Below are 21,242 nucleotides of genomic sequence, written 5' to 3'. Positions count from 1 at the left end.
TTTAAAAGAATAGCTGCTTCCCAGTAAAGGTTTTGCCCATCTACTTATTCATTTGCTAAGGCAAATTGTAAAACAAAAGAAAATAAGTGTGCATTGTATGAACTAAACTGAATGTAGGCAATTATTTAATTTGGTAGCGGAAGTTACACTTTCTTGTGCTTTTGGTCTTTTATCAGAAAAGGAAGAAATTAAGGCATTGCATCAACCAAAACTTTATGGAAGTAAATTAGGAGAGAGTGCCACCAAAATATTCCCATGGGTATCTACCTATATTTTAAAGTGATATATTACTATGCTGTGGTGTTTTTGCACAGGTGGTTAGTTGTGTCTGACTTTTTCCAACCCCATGAACTGCAGCATGCCAGTCTTCCCTGTCGCTCACTATTTCCCGAAGTTTGCTCAAACTCACATCCACTGAATCTATGATGTCATGAAGGCATCTCATCTTCTTTCATCCCCTTCACCTCAGCCCTCAATCCTTCGCAGCATCAGGGTCTTTTCCAGTGAGTCAGCTCTTCCATTGAATATTCGAAACTGATTTCCTTTGGATTGACTGGTTCGATCTTCTTTCAGTCCAAGGGACTCTCAGGAGTCTTCTCCAACACCACAGTTCAAAAGCATCAATTTTTTGGCACTCAGCTTTCTTTATAGTCCACACATGACTCACATCCACACATGACTACTAGAAAAACCAAAGCTTTGATTAGATGGACTTTTGTTGGCAAAATAATGTTTCTGGTTTTTAAAATGCTGTCGAGGTTGGTCATAGCTTTTCTTCTAAGAAGCAAGCGTCTTTTCATTTCATGGCTACAGTCACCATCTGCAGTGATTTTCAGGTCAGATCAGATCAGATCAGTTTCTCAGTCGTGTCCGATTCTTTGCGATCCCATGAATCGCAGCACACCAGGCCTCCCTGTCCATCACCAACTCCCAGAGTTCACTCAGACTCACGTCCATCGAGTCGGTGATGCCATCTTGCCATCTCATCCTCTGTCGTCCCCTTCTCCTCCTGCCCACAATCCCTCCCAGCATCAGAGTCTTTTCCAATGAGTCAGCTCTTCACATGAGGTGGCCAAGTCTGTCACTGTTTCCACTGTTTCCCCATCTATTTGCCATGGAGTGATGGGACTGGTTGCCATGATCTTAGTTTTCTGAATGTTGATTTTCAGCCAACTTTTTCACTCTCCTCCTCTTTCACTTTATTCAAGAGGTTCTTTAGTTCTTCTTTGCTTTCTGCCATAAGGGTGGTGTCTTCTGCATATCTGAGGTGATTGATATTTCTGCCCACAATTGATTCCAGCTTGTGCTTCATCCAGCCCGGCATTTTGCATGATGTACTCAGCATATAAGTTAAATAAGCAGGGTGACAATATGCAGACTTGAGGTACTTTTTCCCTGATTTAGAACCATTCTTTTGTTCCATGTCCAGTTCTAACTGTTTCTTCTTGACCTGCATACAGAATTCTCAGGAAGCAGGTCAGGTGGTCTGGTATTCCCATCTCTTTAAGAATTTTCTACAGTTTGTTGTGATCCACATGGACTGTGACTACACTCCATGGGGTCATAAAAAGTCACACGACTGAGCAACTAATACACACACACAAACATGCAAGGTGATAATATACAGCCTTGAAGTACCCCTTTCCCATATTTCAAACAGACCATTGTTCCGGGTCCAGTCCTAACTGCTGCTTCTGTCCTGCATATAGGTTTCTCAGGAGTCAGGTTAAATTGTCTGTTATTCCCATCTCTTTAAGAATTTCCCACAGTTTAACTACGTTCACTAGTCGTTTAAACTAGTGAAAGTCACCTAAACAAAGTGGACCTCAGTTATGCAAATTATAAAGTATGGAAGTAGGCATACATAAACTCTGTATGCTTTCAAACTCTACTTAGGTTATCTACAAACTATACGGGTTTTTATAATAATGAGGAAAGGAGGAGAACCAATTTAAATATTTCTGTACTTTTTACAAAGGAAACTAAATTTTTTAAAGAATATCTTGAACCAATTAAAAATTATTAGAAAAAAGCCCTATTTAAGTGTGATCATAAGAGTTTTATTTTATCCATAGTCTATGATAGTGTATTTTGAAGAAGAAATAATGATTTTGAACTTCAGTTGATATTTCTTCAGTTCAGTTCAGTTCAGTCACTCAGTCGTGTCTGACTCTTTCCGACTCTTTGCCATGAGTCGCAACATGCCAGGCCTCCCTGTCCATCACCAACTCCCAGAGTTCACTCAGACTCATGTCCATTGAGTCAGTGATGCTATCCAGCCATCTCATCCTCTGTCCTCCCTTTCTCCTCCTGCCCCCAATCCCTCCCAGAATCAGAGTCTTTTCCAATGAGTCAACACTTCGCATGAGGTGGCCAAAGTACTGGAGTTTCAGCTTTAGCATCATTCCTTCCAAAGAAATCCCAGGGCTGATCTCCTTCAGAATGGACTGGTTGGATCTCGTTGCAGTCCAAGGGACTCTTAGGAGTCTTCTCCAAAGCCACAGTTCAAAAGCATCACTTCTTCAGTGCTCAGCCTTCTTCACAGTCCAAATGTAACATCCATACATGACCACAGGAAAAACCATAGCCTTGACTAGACGGACCTTTGTTGGCAAAGTAATGTCTCTGCTTTTCAATATGCTATCTAGGTTGATCATAACTTTCCTTCCAAGGAGTAAGCGTCTTTTTTTTTCATATTTTATTTTATTTTTTAACTTTACAATATTGTATTGGTATTGCCATATATCAACATGAATCTGCCACAGGTATACACGTGTTCTCCATCCAGTGAGTTTGGAAAGTTGAATGGAAATTGGAGAGAGTTCTGTAGGTGAATTTTGAATTTCATTCATTATCGTCATGAAGGATACCTTAAAAGTTTTGTATTCTATCCTCAAATGTATTTTCACCTTTTATTTCTTATAGGAAACACATCCATTTTCTCTTTGAATGGCGGGAAAGGATCAGGAATGAAAAAACACACAAGACCCATAGAATTCATTCTTACGGGGCTATCAGATGACCCAGAGCCTCAGATTGTGATTTTTATCTTTTTAATCATCACATATATATTAAGTGTCACTGGAAATTTGACCATCATCATTCTCACCTTGGTGAACTCCCATCAATAGACACCTATGTGTTTTTTCCTCAGGAATTTCTCTCTCTCTCTCTCTTTTTTTTTTTTTTTCCTTTTTTTAATTTTTTTTTTTACTTTATTTTTTAACTTTACAATATTGTATTGGTTTTGCCATATATCAACATGAATCTGCCACAGGTATACACGTGTTCCACATCCTGAACCGTCTTCCCTCCTCCCTCCCCATACCATCCCTCTGGGTCGTCCCAGTGCACCAGCCCCAAGTATCCAGTATTATGCATCAAACCTGGACTGGTGACTCGTTTCATATATGATATTACACATGTTTATATTAGAAATTTCCTTTACAACTGTCTGTATTCCTAGATTTCTGGGCACAATTATCACCAGGGATAAAACGATTTCATACAATGATTATACAGCTCAGTTGTTTTTCTTCATTTTCTTGGGTATCACTGAATTTTATCTCCTAACTGCCATGTCCTATGATCGCTATGTAGCTATCTGCAAACCCCTGCATTACACAACCATCATGAACAACAGAGTCTGTGTACTGCTTATCTTTTGTGCTTGGCTGTCAGGGTTCTGAAACATCTTCCCACCTGTTATTGTCTCTCCAGTTAGATTACTGTGGTTCTAATATCACTGATCACTTTGCTTGTGACTATTTCCCCCTCTTGCAACTATCCTGCTCAGACACGTGGCTCCTTGAAGTGATTGGTTTTTACTCTGCAATAGTGATTCTGCTTTTTACTTTGGCATTAATAATTCTATCTTACATGTTCATCATCAAGACAATTCTGAGACTGCCTTCTGCCAGTCAGAGAAAAAAGAGATTTTCTACATGCTCCTCTCACATCATTGTCATTTCCATCTCTTATGGAAGCTGTATAGTCATGTATGCCAACCCTTCAGCAAAAGAAAAGGCATCCTTGAACAAAGGAGCATCTATTCTAAATGCTTCTGTTCCTCCTATGATGAATCCATTTATATATTCACTGAGGAACCAGCAAGTGAAACAAGCCTTCAAGGAGACCATCCAAAAGGTTATCTTTACTCCAGGAAATGCAAGTGATTATATCATTAAAAAAGTAAAGTTCTTGTCATTGCTTTCTGTTACTCATAATCTGCCCAAACTCTTTCAGTACAGTTGTATGAGTCCTTTTCATCTGTTCCCATGTTAAAAAATTCCCCACACTGAACCTAATTAACTGTATAAAGTTGAATATTGCTTCAGAATTTTATATAAGTTTTTTATTGAAATATATTTGGATGAAGTAAAGAACACAGGTTGGTGTTACAATTTTATAGGCCATTTAGTTTGATGAAAAGAATATCAGACTTGATGTGGATTTCTGAAATTTTCATTCTACCAGGTAATAGAAATGACATTATTAGGAATTTTTATTCTATCTGGAATTTTCATGAAATCAAACAATGACAATCACTAGAGGGTTGGAAATAAAATATAAATACCTACTTAAATATTTTTAAAGTTTGGAAACTGAAGTATATTTGAACTCTTTATATTATTATAATACTTTTATAATAATGAGAAGAGAGAAGAAAGAGGAGGGTAGAGTTAATATTTTTTCAGCAATTACTGTATTCCAGGCCTATTCTAATTATTTTCTTCATATTGGCTAATTGAATCTTGTGAACAGGTTTATTTTATTTTCAGTCACTCATTAGTATCCAACTCTTTGTGCTCTCATGGACTGCAGCACACAAGGCTTCCCTGTCCTTCACTAGCTCCCTGAGTTTGCTCAAACTCATTTCCATGATCTAGTAATGCCTTCCAAGCATCTCATCCTCTGTTGCCCACTTCCCTTCCTGACCTCAATTTTTCCCAGCATCACGGTCTTTTCCAGTGAGTGTGCTCTTCACATAAGGTGGCGAAAATATTGGCACCTCAGCTTCAGCATCAGTCCTTCCAATGAATATTCAGAGTTGATTTCCTGTAGGTCTGAATGGGTTGATCTCACAGTCCAAAGGACTCTGCAGAGTTTTCTCTAGCAGCATAGTCTAAAAGCATCAATTCTTGCGTGCTCAGCATTCTTTATTGTCCAACTCTTACACCCTTACATGACTACTGAAAAACCCATAGCTTTGACTATACGGATCATTGTTGACAAAGTGATGTTTTTGCTTTTTAATCCACTGTCTAAGTTCATCAAAGCTTTTCTTTTTTTTTAATTTAATTAAATTTATTTTTTAACTTTACAATATTGTATTGGTTTAGGCATATATCAAAATGAATCTGCCACAGGTATACATGTGTTCCCCATCCTGAACCCTCCTCCCTCATCCCTCCCCATACCATCCCTCTGGGTCGTTCCAGTGCACCAGCCCCAAGCATCCAGTATCGTGAATCGAACCTGGACTGGCGACTTGTTTCATATATGATATTATACATGTTTCAATGCCATTCTCCCAAATCATCCCACGCTCTCCCTCTCCCACAGAGTCCAAAAGACTGTTCTATACATCAGTGTCTCTATTGCTGTCTTGTATACAGTGTTATTGTTACCATCTTTCTAAATTCCATATATATACCTATTTTACAGAGTGAAGTAAGCCAGAAAGAAACATCAAAGCTTTTCTTAAACAACTTTCTGAGGTAACTGTTATTGATTTTCTCTTGAAGATATTTTTACCTTATCTCTTCCTCTGGAAATGTTTCATATGATTGTTCTTACTTCACAGCCATGATGAAAAGGTAAAATTCGAGTTAATTTTAATTGGCAATAGAGACTCACAAGAAAGAAAAGGGATCCAGATTGGAAAAGAAGAAGTAAAACCTTCATTGGTGACAGCATAATACTATACAAAGAAAACCATACAAATACCATCAGAAATTGACTAGAATAATCAGTTAATTTAGTAAGGTTGCAGGATACAAAATCAATTCACAGAAATTCATTGAATTCCAATACACTAGTAACAAAAATCTGAAAGAGAAAATAAAGAATCAACTCCATTCACCAAGGCAACAACAATAAAATATCTAGGAATAAATGCTCAAAAGAGCTGTATACAGAAAACTATAAGACATTGATGAAAGAAGTCAAAGATGACATAAACAGATGGAGAGACATACCAATTCTTGAATTGGAAGCATCAATGTAACAAAATAGAAAGCCCAGAGATAAACCCAAGCACTTTCGTGCACCTTATCTTGGACAAAGGAGGCAAGAATATGCAACAGAGGAAAGATAGCCTCTTCAATAAGTGGTGCAGGGAAAACTGGACAGCTATGTGTAAAAGAATAAAATTAGAACACTTTTTAACACCATTCACAAAGATAAACTCAAAACGGATTACAGACTTCCACCTCCTTATGTTTTGGAAGTAAAAACAAGTAGGACCTTATTAAACTTAAAAGCTTTTGCACAGCAAAGGAAATCATAAACAAGATGACAAGACAACCCTCAGAATGGGAGAAAATATGTACAAATGAAGCAACTGACAAAGGATTAATCTCTAAAAAAGCAACTCATGTAGTTCAATAACAAAAGAACAAGTCATTGAGACAATGGGAAGAAGACTTAATAGAGGGCTATTTCTCCAAAGAATAGATAAAGATGGCTAATAAATACATGAAAAAATACTCAACTTCACTTGTCAAAACTACAATGAGGTAAAACCTCACATCGGTCAAGATGGCCGTCATCAAACAAATGCTGGAGAAGATGTGAAGAAATGGGAATTCTCTTGCACAGTTGGTGGGAATGTGAATTTATAGAGCCACTATGAAGAATAATATGGTGATTTCTTTAAAAAATAGGAATAAAACTTTCATATGACCCAGAAATCTCACTACTGGGCATATATTCAGAAAATCAGAATTCTAAGACACAGGTACCCCAGTGTTCACTGCAGCACTATTCACAATACCCAGGACATGGGAGCAACCTTGATGTCCATTGGCAGATGGAATGGATAAAGAAATTGTGGTAAGCACATGGACAGAGGAGGCTGTCAGGCTATAGTCCATAGCATCACAAAGAGTTGGCCATGACTGAGCACAAATGCACAATATAAGCTGGGTTATAAACTGGTTCATAACAAGCCTAGCATCCACATAAAGAAACAAACTGGAATCAAATATAGTGAGGTAGATAAACCTAGAGCCTGTTATAGAGTGAAGTAAATCAGAAAGAGAAAAACAAATATTATATATTAACACATATATATGGAATCTAGAAAAATGGTACTGATGAACCTACTTTCAGGGCAGCAATTAGAGACACAGACATAGAGAACAGACAGACCTGTGAACATAGTGGGGTGGCGGTTGGGAGAAGGTGGGGCAAATTGAGAGACTATAATTGAAACTCATGCATTAAAATATATAAACAGATAGTCAATGAGAAGTTGTGGTACAGCATGGTGAGATTAATCCCAGCCTCTATGACAACCTAGAGTGGCGGGCTGGGGTAGGAGGTGGGAGTGAAGTCAAAAAGGAGGAGACATATGTATACTTATGACACACTCATGCTAACGTATGGCAGAAACCTACAAAACATTGTAAAGCAATTATACAACAATTAAAAAACATTGAAAAATAGTATTCAGCATGATTGAATATTTCCTGAATTTCTAGAAAGAGTGTTTCCTGTCAAAATCAAAACACAGGTCTCTCTCAGGCATTGCTGCTCTGCCTTTTACTGTCTGTCCCTAATTTTGTAAGAAATATTTTGAAAACATGGAATTAAAAAAACATTTCTAAGAGGGAAATGAGGTTAGTTCCAAGGTTGAGTGGAATGATGAGCCCAAAGGAAGGGTAATACATGAGAGAATGATGAGAATTTGAATGGCAAAAAATGTATATACTATATTTGGTAGTTCAGTTCAGTCATTCACTCATGTTCAACCCTTTGTGACCATGGACTGCAACAGGCCAGGCTTCCCGGTCTATCCCCAACTCTTGGAGCTTGCTCAAACTCATGTGCATTGAGTCAGTGATGCCATCCAACCATCTCATCCTCTGTCATCCCCTTCTCTTCCTGCCTTCACTCTTTCTCAGCATCAGGGTCTTTTCCAGTTAGTCAGTTCTTTGCATCAAGTGGGCAAATATTGGAGCTTCAGCGTCAGCATTAGCCCTTCCAATGAATATTCAGGATTGATTTTCTTTGGGATTGACTGGTTTGATCTCATTGCAGCCCAGGGGACTCTCAAGAGTCTTTTCCAACACCACAGTTCAAAAGCATCAATTATTTGGCACTCAGTATTCTTTATGGTCCAAATCTCACATCCATACATGACTACTGAAAAAAACCATAGCTTTAACTAGATGCATCTTTGTTGACAATGTCTGCTTTTTAATATGCTGTTTAGTTTGGTCATAGCTTTTCTTCCAAGATGCAAGTGTCTTTTAATTTCATGCCTGCAGTCACCATCTGCAATGGTTTTGGAGCCCAAGAATTTAAAGTTTGTCACTCTATCCATTGTTTCCCCATGTATAGTCCATGAAGTGATGGCACGGGATGCCATGATCTTTGTGTTTTAAATGCTGAGTTTCAAGCCAGCTTTTTCACTCTCTTCTTTTACTTTCATCAAGAGGCTCTTTAGTTCCTCTTCACTTTCTGCCCAAAGGATTGTGTCATCTGCTTATCTAGGTTATTGATATTTCTCTCAGAAATCTTGATTCCAGCTTGTCTTTCATTCAGCCTAGCATTTCGCATGATGTATGCTGCGTATAAGTTAAATGAGGAGGGTGACAATGTACAGTCTTAGTGTTCTCCGTTTCCAATTTGGTACCAATCCGATGTTCCATGTCTGGTTCTAACTCCTGCTTCTGGAACGGCATACACATTTCTCAGGATGTAGGTAAGGTGATCTGGTATTCCCACCACTTTAAAATTTTCCACAGTTTGTTGTGATCCACACAGTCAAAGGCTTTGTCATAGTCAATAAAGCAGAAATAGATGTTTTTCTGGAACTTTGTTGAATTTTCTATGGTCAAACAGACGTTGGCAATTTGATCTCTGGTTCCTTGACCTTTTCTAAATCCAGTTCTAACATCAGGAAGTTTTCGGTTAACGTGCTGTTGAAGCCTCCCTCGGAGAATTTGACCATTACTGTGCTAGGAGTGTGAGATAAGTGCAATTGTGCAGTAGTTTGAAATTCTTCATGGTGGAGAGTTCTGACAAAGTGTGGTCCACTGGAGAAGGGAATGGAAACCACCTCAGTACTCTTGCCTTGAGAATCACAGGAACAGTATGAAAGTGCAAAAAGATATGACACTGAAAGTTGAACTCCTCTGGTCAGTAGGTGCCCAATATGCTACTGGACAAGAGTGGAGAAATAACTACAGAAAGAATGAAGAGATGGAGCCAAAGTGAAAACAATGCCCAGTTTCGATGTGACTGGTGATGTAACTGAAATATGATGCTGTGAAAGTGCTGCACTCAATATGCCAGCAAATTTGGAAAACTCAGCAGTGGCCACAGGACTGGAAAAGGTCAGTTTTCATTCCAATCCCAAAGAAAGACAATGCCAAAAAATGATCAAACTACCGCACAATTGCACTCATCTCACATGCTAGTAAAGTAATGCTCAAAATTCTCCAAGCCAGGCATCAGCAATACATGAACCGTGAACTTCCTGATGTTCAAGCTGGTTTTAGAAAAGGCAGAGGAACCAGAGATCAAGTTTCCAACATCCACTGGATCATGGAAAAAGCAAGAGAGTTTCAGAAAAACATCTATTTCTGCTTTATTGACTATGCCAAAGCCTTTGACTATGTGGATCACAAAAACTGTGAAAAATTCTGAAAGAGATGGGAGTACCGGACCACCTGACCTGCCTCTTGAGAAACGTATATACAGGTCAGGAAGCAACAGTTAGAACTGGACATGGAACAACAGATTGGTTCCAAATAGTAAAAGGAGTAGGTCAAGGCTGTATATTGTCACCCTGCTTATTTAACGTATATGCAGAGTACATCATGAGAAACGCTGGACTGGAAGAAACACAAGCTGGAATCAAGATTGCCGGGAGAAATATCAATAACCTCAGATATGCAGATGACACCACCCTTATGGCAGAAAGTGAAGAGGAAATAAAAAGCCTCTTGATGAAAGTGAAAGGGGAGAGTGAAAAAGTTGGCTTAAAGCTCAAAATTCAGAAAACGAAGATCATGGCATCCAGTCCCATCACTTCATGGGAAATAGAAGGGGAAACAGTGGAAACAGTGTCAGACTTTATTTTTGTGGGCTCCAAAATCACTGCAGATGGTAACTGCAGCCATGAAATTAAAAGACGCTTACTCCTTAGAAGGAAAGTTATGACCAATCTAGATAGCATATTCAAAAGCAGAGACATTACTTTGCCAACAAAGGTCCGTCTAGTCAAGGCTATGGTTTTTCCAGTGGTCATGTATGGATGCGAGAGTTGGACTGTGAAGAAAGATGAGCACCGAAGAATTGATGCTTTTGAACTGTGGTGTTGGAGAAGACTCTTGAGAGTCCCTTGGACTGCAAGGAGATCCAACCAGTCCATTCTGAAGGAGATCAGCCCTGGGATTTCTTTGGAAGTAATGATGCTAAAGCTGAAACTCCAGTACTTTGGCCACCTCATGCGAAGTGTTGACTCATTGGAAAAGACTGATGCTGGGAGGAATTGGGGGCAGAAGGAGAAGGGGACGACAGAGGATGAGATGGCTGGATGGCATCACTGACTCGATGGACGTGAGTCTGAGTGAACTCTGGGAGTTAGTGATGGACAGGGAGGCCTGGCGTGCTGCGATTCATGGGGTCGCAGAGTCGGACACGACTGAGCGACTGAACTGAACTGAACTGCTGAAGTAACTAAAGTCTGATGCTGTAAAGAACAGTATTGCATAGGAACCTGGAATGTCTGGTCCATGAATTAAGGTAATCAGTTCAGTTCAGTTCAGTCGCTCAGTCATGTCCAAGTCTGTGACCCCATGAAAAGGTAAATCAGAAGTGGTCAAATAGGAGATGGCAAGAGTGAACATCAACATTTTAGAATCAGGGAACTAAAATGGACTGGAATGGGCAAATTTAACTCAGATAACTTTTATATCTACTACACTGGGTAAGATGTAGAAGAAATGGAGTAGCCCTCATAGTCAACAAAGGGTTAGTCTGAAATGCAGTATTTGGGTGCAATCTAAAAAACGACAGAATGAACTCTGTTTGTTTCCAAGGCAAACTATTCAGTATCACAGTAATCCAAATCTATGCCCCGACCAGTAATGCTGAAGAACCTGAAGTTGAATGGCTCTATGAAGACCTACAAGACCTTCTAGAACTAACACCCCAAAAAGATGCCCTTTTCATCGTAGGGGACTGGAAAGCAAAAGTAGGAAGTCAAGAAATACCTGGAATAATAGGCAAATTTGGAATACAGAATGAAACAGGGCAAAGACTAATCGAGTTTTGCCAAGAGACCACACTGGTCATAGCAAACACCCTCTTCCAACAACACAAGAGAAAACTCTACACATGAACATTTCCAGATGGTCAATACTGAAATCAGATTGATTATATTCTTTGCAGCTGAAGGAGGGGAAGCTCTATGTAGTCAGCAAAAACAAGACTGGGAGCTAACTATGGCTCAGATCATGAGCTCCTTACTGCCAAATTCAGACTTAAATTGAAGAAAGTAGGGGAAATCACTAGACCATTCAGATATGACCTAAATCAAATCCTTTATGATTATGCAGTGGAAGTGACAAATAGATTCAAGGGAATAGATCAGAGAGTGCCTGAAGAACTATGGACAGAGGTTCTTGACATTCTACAGGACACAGTGACCAAGAACATCCTCAAGGAAAAGAAATGCAAAAAGGCAAAATGGCTGTCTGAGGAGGTCTTACAAATAGCTGAGAAAAGTAGAGAAGTGAAAGGCAAAGGAGAAAAGGAAACATATGTCCATTTGAATGCAGAGTTTCCAAGAATAGCAAGCAGAGGTAAGAAAGACTTCCTCAGTGAACAATGCAAAGAAATTGATGAAAACCATAGAATGGGAAAGACTAGACATCTCTTTAAGAAAATTAGAGATGCCAAGGGAACATTTCATGCAAAGATGGTCACAATAAAGTACAGAAATTGCATGAACGTATTAGAAGCAGAAGATATTAAGAAGAGCTGGCAAGAATACACAGAAGAACTGTACAACAAAGATCTTAATGACCCAGATAACCATGATGGTGTGATCACTCACCTAAAGCCAGACATCCTGGAGTCTGAAGTCAGGTTAGCCTTAGGAAGCATCATCATGTACAAAACTAGTGGAGGTGATGGAAATGCAGTTGAATTCTTTCAATTCCTAAAAGATGATGCTGTTAAAATGCTGCACTCAATATGTCAGTTTTCATTCCAATCTCAAAGAAAGGTAATGCCAAAGAATGTTCAAACTACTGCACAACTGCACTCATATTTGGTAAGGTGCTGGCAATAAAAGTATGAGCACTGGAAAATACTTGCAGGGAGACTATGTGAAAATTAATGTACTTTTAAAGCCTTGTTTTTTATTTGATTGCTCATTATTACACCTTTAATTTATAAAACAAGTCTTTTATTTTTTCATTTCCTGAGAAGAGTACAGTCTTCCTGGCCATGTCCATGAAGGTTCACTTGACTTTCAGATTCCTTAGGGTGTATATAAAGGGGTTCAGCATGGGTATTACTGAGGTGTTTAGCACAGACACTCCCTTGCTCAAAGACACCCTGTCCTTTGCTGATGGATTCATGTACATGAAAATGTAGCCGCCATAAGAGATGGAGATAACAATTTTTGGGAAGAACACGTGGAAAAGGCCCTTGTCTTCTGAGTGGTGGAAGAGATCCTCAAAGTTGTTCTGATGATATATGGATAGGACAGAATTATTAATACCAAAGTGAATATTAGGGTAAACACAGCAGTGGGAAAGCCCATCATCTCTAGCAATTTGGTGTCTGAACAAGAAATGTGTGAAAGGGGAAATAATCACAAGTAAATTGATCAATAGCATAATCAAGTTGTCTGAACAGCATGAGTGACAAGAAAACAATTAAGGATGAAGCCAACCAAGAAGCCAAGACAAGTAGTGTGCAGACTCTATGATTCATAATGCTCATGTAATGTAGCTGTTTGCAGATGGCAATGTCATGGTCAGAAGCCTTAGCAGCCAGTAGGCAAAACTCAGTGACTCCCAAGAGAATGAAAAACAAAAAGCAAACTGAACCATACAATCAGTAAAAGAAAAGGTTTTATCTCCTGTAATAATGGTGATAAGGAACTCGGGAATAGTGACAGTTGTGGATGAAACCTCTAATATGGAGAAATTTCTGAGGAAGAAATACATGAGGGTCTGTAGGTGAGCATCCAGCAGGATTAGGGTGATTAATGGTCAGGTTTCCAGTGATGCTGAGCATGCAGGTGGTGAGTAGAAAGACACAGCTCACAACATGAAGTTGTGGGTCATCTGACAGTCCCAGAAGGATAAACTCTGATTTCTCTGTAGTTTCTCCTTTTCTTCTTCTTTTGAGTATCCTTCAGGGTAAAACACAAAGAGACTTAAAGAAAAGGAAACTATTCACAGATAGCACTGGAATTTATTTCTGGAAGGGCTATGTCGTACTAATTTAACTTGGGAGATCTGTGAAACAACTTATCTTTAAAGACTTTTTTTTCTTTTTTCTTTTTTTTTTTTTTTTTACCATATGCCAGTGTGTGTTTTTCATAGAATATTTTTTTAAAAATAACACCCGTGGCGGATGCATGTTGATGTATGGCAAAACCAATACAATATTGTAATGTAATAATAATAAAATTAAAAATAAATAAATAAATAAAATAACTATTTCACTGATTGAAATGAGGTTAAAAATATGCTTAAAAATTTTATTCATATCACATACTCTAAATGCAAAGAGGAGGAATTTTAACCTATGCTTTTCTATGTATATAAAATACTGGAATAGAAAAGCTATCTATTGATCTTTTAAATCCTTTCCTAAAATATTTCTTTCCCAATGGGAAACTCCTCATCTTTTCTTCAAATTCAGTTAGATTGCATTATTTCCTAATCTTTTACCTGATTTCTTATATTATTATTTTGCTAGTTAATTTAGAAAATCCAAATATGTCAGGGAAAAGGTCACTCAAATGGATCTGTCTCCCAAATGAAAGTCCTTGGACTTAAATCTTCAACAATGTGAAAGACTTCTAAGTTCTCACTCTGACTCATGTCCACCTTCATAACTTCTGACTCCTTATCTGAATCACACCTGATGGATTCACTATTGTGACCATCTCGAGTACTGGAGACAGGGTTTCTGAACTCTGAAATCTAATGCCTGATGATTTGATGTGACAAAGATGTAATAATAATAGAAATGTGCACAATACACAAAATGAGCTTGAACAATCCCGTAACTAGCCTTCACCCAGGTCCTTGGAAAAGTTGTCATCTGCTAAACTGATCCCTGGTACAAAAAGGTGGGGAACTTGTGTACAGACTCCAAAGTACAGAGGAGGCAGAGTGGATTTTTCATAGATTGGATCTGTGTCATTGGCTAAGGAAACTAAATTGTATGAATATCTAACATCAAACATAAAACATTATCTTTCAGAGAACATTTTTTCTTCAAAATCTCTGCTATCTAAATATTATTATTCTCTCTATATATGTGTGTATATTCTGCTTTCTATCCTACATTGTATTTTTATATTTTTTTCTACATTGATATTCACTTAGTAAAATCTCTATTTTGTCAGTATATTGGTATAATTCTTAAATAGCAATGAAAGACTTGTACTTTGTCTTGCTGTTTAACAGTAACAATAATAACAATAAATAATAATATAATAACAATAAAAATAAATAATAAAATAATAATAACAATGCATAAATTGACCCAATTATTTTCAAGATCACTCATTCTGTGAATTCTCTTTCTTGTCTGGAGGATCCCAGGGATGGGGGAGCCTGGTGGGCTGCCGCCTCTAGGGTCGCACCGAGTCGGACATGACTGAAGTGACTTAGCATAGATAGCATCAGGAGAGAACTTTCTGCAATAGAATATTTAATTTCAAGATATAGGTTTATTGATTTGTTGTATGTGCATGCTTAGTTGCTCAGTTCTGTCCAGCTCTTTGCAAACCTATGGACTATATCCCATCAGGCTCCTCTATTCATGAGATTCTCCAGGCAAGAATACTGGAGTGAGTAGCCATTCCCTTCTCCAGGGGATCTTCCTGACCAAGGGATCTAGCTGGGTCTCCTGCATTGCCAGCAGATTCTTTACCATTTGAGCTACCAGGGAAGCCTTTTTTTTTAGTATGTAATGCATCATTATATTGTGAAAATTCTCAGTGTTTTTTTTCTTCTACAAGCCTGAGCCTTTTCATTCACTTTACTGTATAAGAAAACTATAGCTATTCTCGATTTAGGGAAAATTCCAAATGAGATGAATGGTGGCCAATTCTATTGGGAAATCATGTGATGTTTAGGAGAAAATGCGCATATCTTTTTGCTAATCCTTAAAGATCAGAGGAAAACAATATCTTGAAACTTACAAAAACAACAGGCTTTACATTGTCTGTAGACAAATGCATGGCAACTCAATACTTGATAAATATTTACTAATGCAAGTGTAAAAGTCATTGTTCTCAATTAACAATGTTCTCTAATTATCAGCTGTACATAACTCTGATCTTTAAACCATTTCGGAATGTGAAGTGTCAACCATTCCTGGGATGTTTTTGGTAAAGCAAGAAGAATATACCCAAGTCTTTAAGACCACATTTCAGACTTATCTTTCCTTAGGACTTATCCGTACTTTTCCTGATATTCCCATGAAATTTAGGATAACAAGCTTCATATTCCTTTCTCTCCCTTAAGAACTCTAATTAAAATAAATAAATTTAAATTAAAAAAAAGAATTCTAATGTCTTATATATCTCATGTTGAATCAGGCTTGTGGTTCATTTAGGGTGAAAATTAACCTATCCAATAAACTACTGCTTGCCAGAGGAAGGGGGGATGATTGGCACTGGCATATATACACTGTTGATCATTGTTCATTATTGCTCATCTCAGTCACATTCAACTCTTTGTGGTCTTTTGGACTGTAGCCTCCTAGGCTCTTCTGTCCATGAGATTTTTCTGGCAAGAAATACAGGAGTGGGTTGCCATTTCCTCCTCCAGGCATTCTTCCTGACTCAGCGATTGAATCTGTGTCTCCTGTGTCTCCTGCACTACAAGCAGATTGTTTATCTACAGGGCCATTGGGGAAGCCATACACTATTGTTGAGTAATTATTATAAATTACTGATAAATCTAATTATTTTCACATAGTATCTCTAGAGTTGTTTTTCATTTCTCATACTTTTATTGCCAATTCTTGCCAAGGATATTAGATACATTTTTTTCCCCATTCAAATTCCCATCTTTTTCTCATACACTTCCCTTTCTTCAGGCTAGTCCTTCCACTCTATAACCATGAACTGACCTCATAATTCTTCTTTGAAATGTTTTTAATTCCATGTTTTTGGACAATATTTCTTTAAAAATTAAAGACAAGAGGCAGAGCAAGGGCACACAAAAGAGACTTGTGTTTTATGATTTCACCAGAAAACACTCTTTCTAGAATTTCAGGAAATATTAAATCATGTAAAGCACTATTTTTAGTTTACTCTGCAATGGCCATATGCATAATCTGCTCATCTCATCAGACTATTACATATACCCTCCTCTGCATATGGTGCCCTACCTAGTAGTTACATAAAAACAATACAACTAAGAACATAATGCAGTTATGTTTTCTGAGAACTCAAAAACTTTTCTCTTTACTCAGCTTAAATCTTCTGTGCCATATAATTTATAAATATGAATATATACATTTAGCAAAACTGTGAAATACCCCCCTTTTGGAAATATTTAATTAACATATATGCTGTAACAATTCTTAAAGAAAGGTTGCAGAATGAATATTACCAGATACCATATATGACTACATTTTTTGTGGCCAGTTGTATATTTAAATAAATGATTGATGTTATGCTGATCTTTTCAATAATCAATAGCTAAGAGTTTCTGTAACTTTCTCATATTTGTGGCTATTTTGAGGTAATATCTTACAGATACAATTCATTCAATAATCTGCTTAAATGACAAACCTAATTAGTAGGGATAAAGAAGCTCACATTGGCAAAGTTAATTGAGGTTAAAAAAAATTGTGAGTCCACTGTATTTTAAGCACTAGAAAATTGCATTGCTTTGGAAAATGTATTGATTAAAATTTATAAAACATTCATACAAGATTATGCTATTCTGACACTGCAATTTTATTTTTTTTTAATTTTTTCCACTAAGTTAAAACTTGAAATAATAATGAGGGATACTCAAACTCATCCAGCGTTTTTAAAACATTTACCTAGAAAGAGTATAATTGTAAATCACTGAGCCAAATTCTTCCTGATATTCATGTGCTATTATCAACTGAGACACACAAATCCAAAATTTAATGAAAAACAAATAAAATATCTTATCACAAAGTACTGTGCAGATTTCAACTTTGTAAGAAAGTTGTGGAATTACTATTTCCTCCCCTCATGCTGAAACCTTTATGATTTCCTATCTTAATTGGAAACATTTGAAGATACTGAAGTTTAGACTTGATTGATGATTGTGAGTTCCTGATATCATAAACTGTAGTCTGTGAATTAAAAGAAGTGTAAATGAATTACAAAAGAGTTTATGCTGATATTATCAGATAATGGAGCTCTCCACATAACTCTGTACAAACTCCTTAGGGTTTAGTATAAATGTTTGCAATCTGCATGTAAACATTAATTATCAATTTCAGAGGTAAACACAAATTTTCTGTAAAAGGGCACTATATCAATAATATAGAATTTGCAGACCATAGTGTCCCTGTTGAAACTATTCAACTCTCCATCTTTGTAATACAAATGCTGCTATAAGTATTGTGTGATTGGAAGGGCTCAGGCATGTCCAATAAAACTTTTTGTTTTTTCTTTGTAATGCTTTGTTACATTATCTTTTTTTTTTTTTTTTTTTTTTTACTTTACAATATTGTATTGGTTTTGCCATACATTGACATGGATCTACCATGGGTGTACATGTGTTCCCCATCCTGAACCCCCCTCCCACCTCCCTCCCCATACCATCCCTCTGGGTCATCCCAGTGCACCAGCCCTGAGCACCCTGTATCTTGCATTGAACCTGGACTGGCGATTCATTTCACATATGATAATATACATGTTTCAATGCCATTCTCCCATACCATCCCACCCTCACCCTCTCCCACAGAGTCCAAAAGACTGTTCTATACATCTGTGTCTCTTTTGCTATCTTGCATACAGGGTTATGGTTACCATTTTTCTAAATTCCATATATATGTGTTAGTATGCTGTATTGGTATTTTCCTTTCTGGCTTACTTCACTCTGGATAATAGGCTCCAGTTTCATTCACCTCATTAGAATGGATTCAAATGTATTCTTTTTAATTGCTGAGTAATATTCCATTGTGTACATGTACCACAGCTGTCTTTATCAAAAATAAGAACTAGGCCAAATCCACCCCAATGACATTTTTTAATATTACAGTATCTCCCCACTTCCAAGATTTTTCAGTTTTCTCTTCTTTTACAAACTACTCATTAACATATGATATACCATATATATAGTTTACTAGTCAATTATGTTCAGGTTTATTGTCTGTATTCTCTTACATCCCTCACCCCATGAGAACAGGGACCTTTATCTACTTTGTAGATGAACTGATGCACTCCCAGCAGTGGTGTGCTGGAGCTTGCCTGGACCACATCCTGGGAGCCAATGGTTGCAAGTCCATTCTCACCTCTGAGCTCTGTAAGGGTACACTGATAGCTTGAAATCTGCCCTGGTGAAAGACTTCACCTTCATTTGTGTATCCAACTAGTGATTCTTTTCATTTTTTCTTTCTCAAATTCTTTAACAATAATACATGTTGCAATCAGTTGTTAAGGTTCCGTTGATTAACAGGAATTGACTCTGCACATAAATTATTTAAATATGTTTATTTATTTTAAAATATTTATTGAATATCCACTGCATGGCTGACAGATGTTCTAAATGAGAAGGATTAATGACTTCTGGTAAATGTTTAACAACTGCCTCTCTGGAGTTGTACAAATACAAATCTATTTGTAGAGATTCTCTGTTTCTATTATGTAAACTCAAAATTCAAGGGATATAAGCATACTAACTCTCTTAAGGGTAAATCCAGAATTTCTGGGAGAAAAAAGTAGATTCCTTAAACATAATCATACAAGAGTCAAATCTAAATTAAATTTTCACACACTCAATATCACATGCTGTTTCTGAAGTTGCCTCACATATCTCAGTCATTTTGCCTTTTTACATTTTTTTATCCATATTTACAAAACTGATTCACCTGTATCTTTTAATGATGCCTCATTGGCCCTCTCTTGATTTAGATTCCCTTGGGCTAACAGGAGACAGATAAAATAAATCCAGTTCCATGTGTATGACATACATAGAGAAGAACATTCCTATTTTCTGTTTTTCAAAGCTGAATTTGTAGAAAATGTTAGGCTCTGAAGCCTAAGAAAAATGTTACTTAAATTGTATAGATAATCATAGAATTACAAAATATTCATTTAAAATCTTTGCATTAATACAAAGAAAATGTCTTAGTAAGTAGTATTTCATATTATATGAAAAGGAGCAAGTGTACGAAGTACTTTATGAGTCTGCCCAGGTGTAATTAAGTTTATGCATAGAGCTTGGGTAACGGACAAAGAGCAACTATGCATTGCATTATAATGAAAATATTTCTCAAATTTTGCAGCAGCAGGAATGAAGGATATTGTGGGTCAAATATTACCAGTCTAACCATAATGAGAACTATAAACCTTGAGAGCCATGACAAAGTTAAATCACCATACTTGACTTGAGAGTACAAAAGAAACCAAATAAATTGCCAACTCAATTCACCACCTCTGAATTTATATAAGTATGGAAGGAATCAGATTTTAAAATTTGAGACTAAATCATCAAGAAGAACCAGGGAGTAAGTATCTTTGTTATTTTCCAGTATAATAATATGATTCCTTCTCATTAAAATGTTTTAAAATAGTATTTGTTTATGGGTTTGTGAATTCAAAACCTTTTTGATAGTAAAATGTGATTATTTACTAACAAGAAGACTATTCATAGAGTCCTAAAGAACCAGCACAGCATTAAGTCTTGGGTTTTTCATTAACTTTTCTTAAGTTAAATGGTTTTCTGTTACAGAATTAAAATAACATTCCCTGTGTAAAGGAATATCTGTTTCCCAGTAAAAGTTTTGACCATCTACTTGGTCACTTTCTAAAGCAATATTGTAAAACAAAAGAAAACTGATGTGCTCATTGCATGAACTAAACTTTTTCTAGGCAATATTTACTTTAGTAGCAGAAGTTACACTCTCTTGTCCTTCTGGCCTTTTATCAGAAAAAGAAAACAATGATGTGGGAAAGGGTTGCATCAACTAAACCCATAAGAAAGCAGAGAACACCAAAAAAAATATTCCCATGGATAAACACATATACTAAAGTGACATATTTACTATGTACACAAGTCATTTAAACTTGTGAAAGTTTCCTAAACAAAGTGGGCCTCAGTTTTTCAAAATATAAATGTGGAAGAGGGCTACATAGCCTCTGTAAGCTTATAAGCTCTGTATTTAGATTATCTACAAAGCATACTGTGTTTTATAATAGTGAGGAAAGGAGAAGGATAAATTATATATTATCATATTATTACCAAAGAAGCTAAATATTTTAAAGAATAATTTGAAGTCTTAATAAAGAAAACAGTAGAAGTGTCCCAGTTTAAATGTTAACAGGTAACTTTTAATTCATCCATGGCCTGTGAGAGTGTATTTTTGAAGATGAGAGCTCAATATTTAACTTCAGATAATATTCATTGAATGAAAGGTTGAATGGAAACTGGAGAAAGTTACTGTATGGAAACAGAGGTTTTAAATTTCAAACACTATCTTCATGATGGAAGCTTTAAAACTTTTGTATTCTATCCAAATATCTTTTAACATTTTTTATGTCCTATAGGGAGAGCATACATTTTTTGTTCTAATGAGGGAGAAAAGAATCAGAA

General features: G+C 36.8%; 2 pseudogenes; one reads left to right on the top strand and one right to left on the bottom strand.

The window, feature by feature from the left end:
• The first annotated feature begins 2,969 nt into the window (after positions 1 to 2,969).
• Positions 2,970 to 4,175, top strand: LOC129641547 (olfactory receptor 6C3-like; annotated as a pseudogene).
• An 8,529-nt stretch (positions 4,176 to 12,704) lies between these two features.
• On the bottom strand, positions 12,705 to 19,007 carry LOC129646029 (olfactory receptor 6C1-like; annotated as a pseudogene).
• Positions 19,008 to 21,242: the final 2,235 nt, after the last annotated feature.

This window comes from Bubalus kerabau, chromosome 1 (genome assembly GCF_029407905.1).
Source record: "Bubalus kerabau isolate K-KA32 ecotype Philippines breed swamp buffalo chromosome 1, PCC_UOA_SB_1v2, whole genome shotgun sequence".
In the NCBI taxonomy this organism is placed as follows: domain Eukaryota; kingdom Metazoa; phylum Chordata; class Mammalia; order Artiodactyla; family Bovidae; genus Bubalus; species Bubalus kerabau.
The sequence above is the reverse complement of the archived record's forward strand: the minus strand, read 5'-3'. Positions and strand labels throughout refer to the sequence as shown.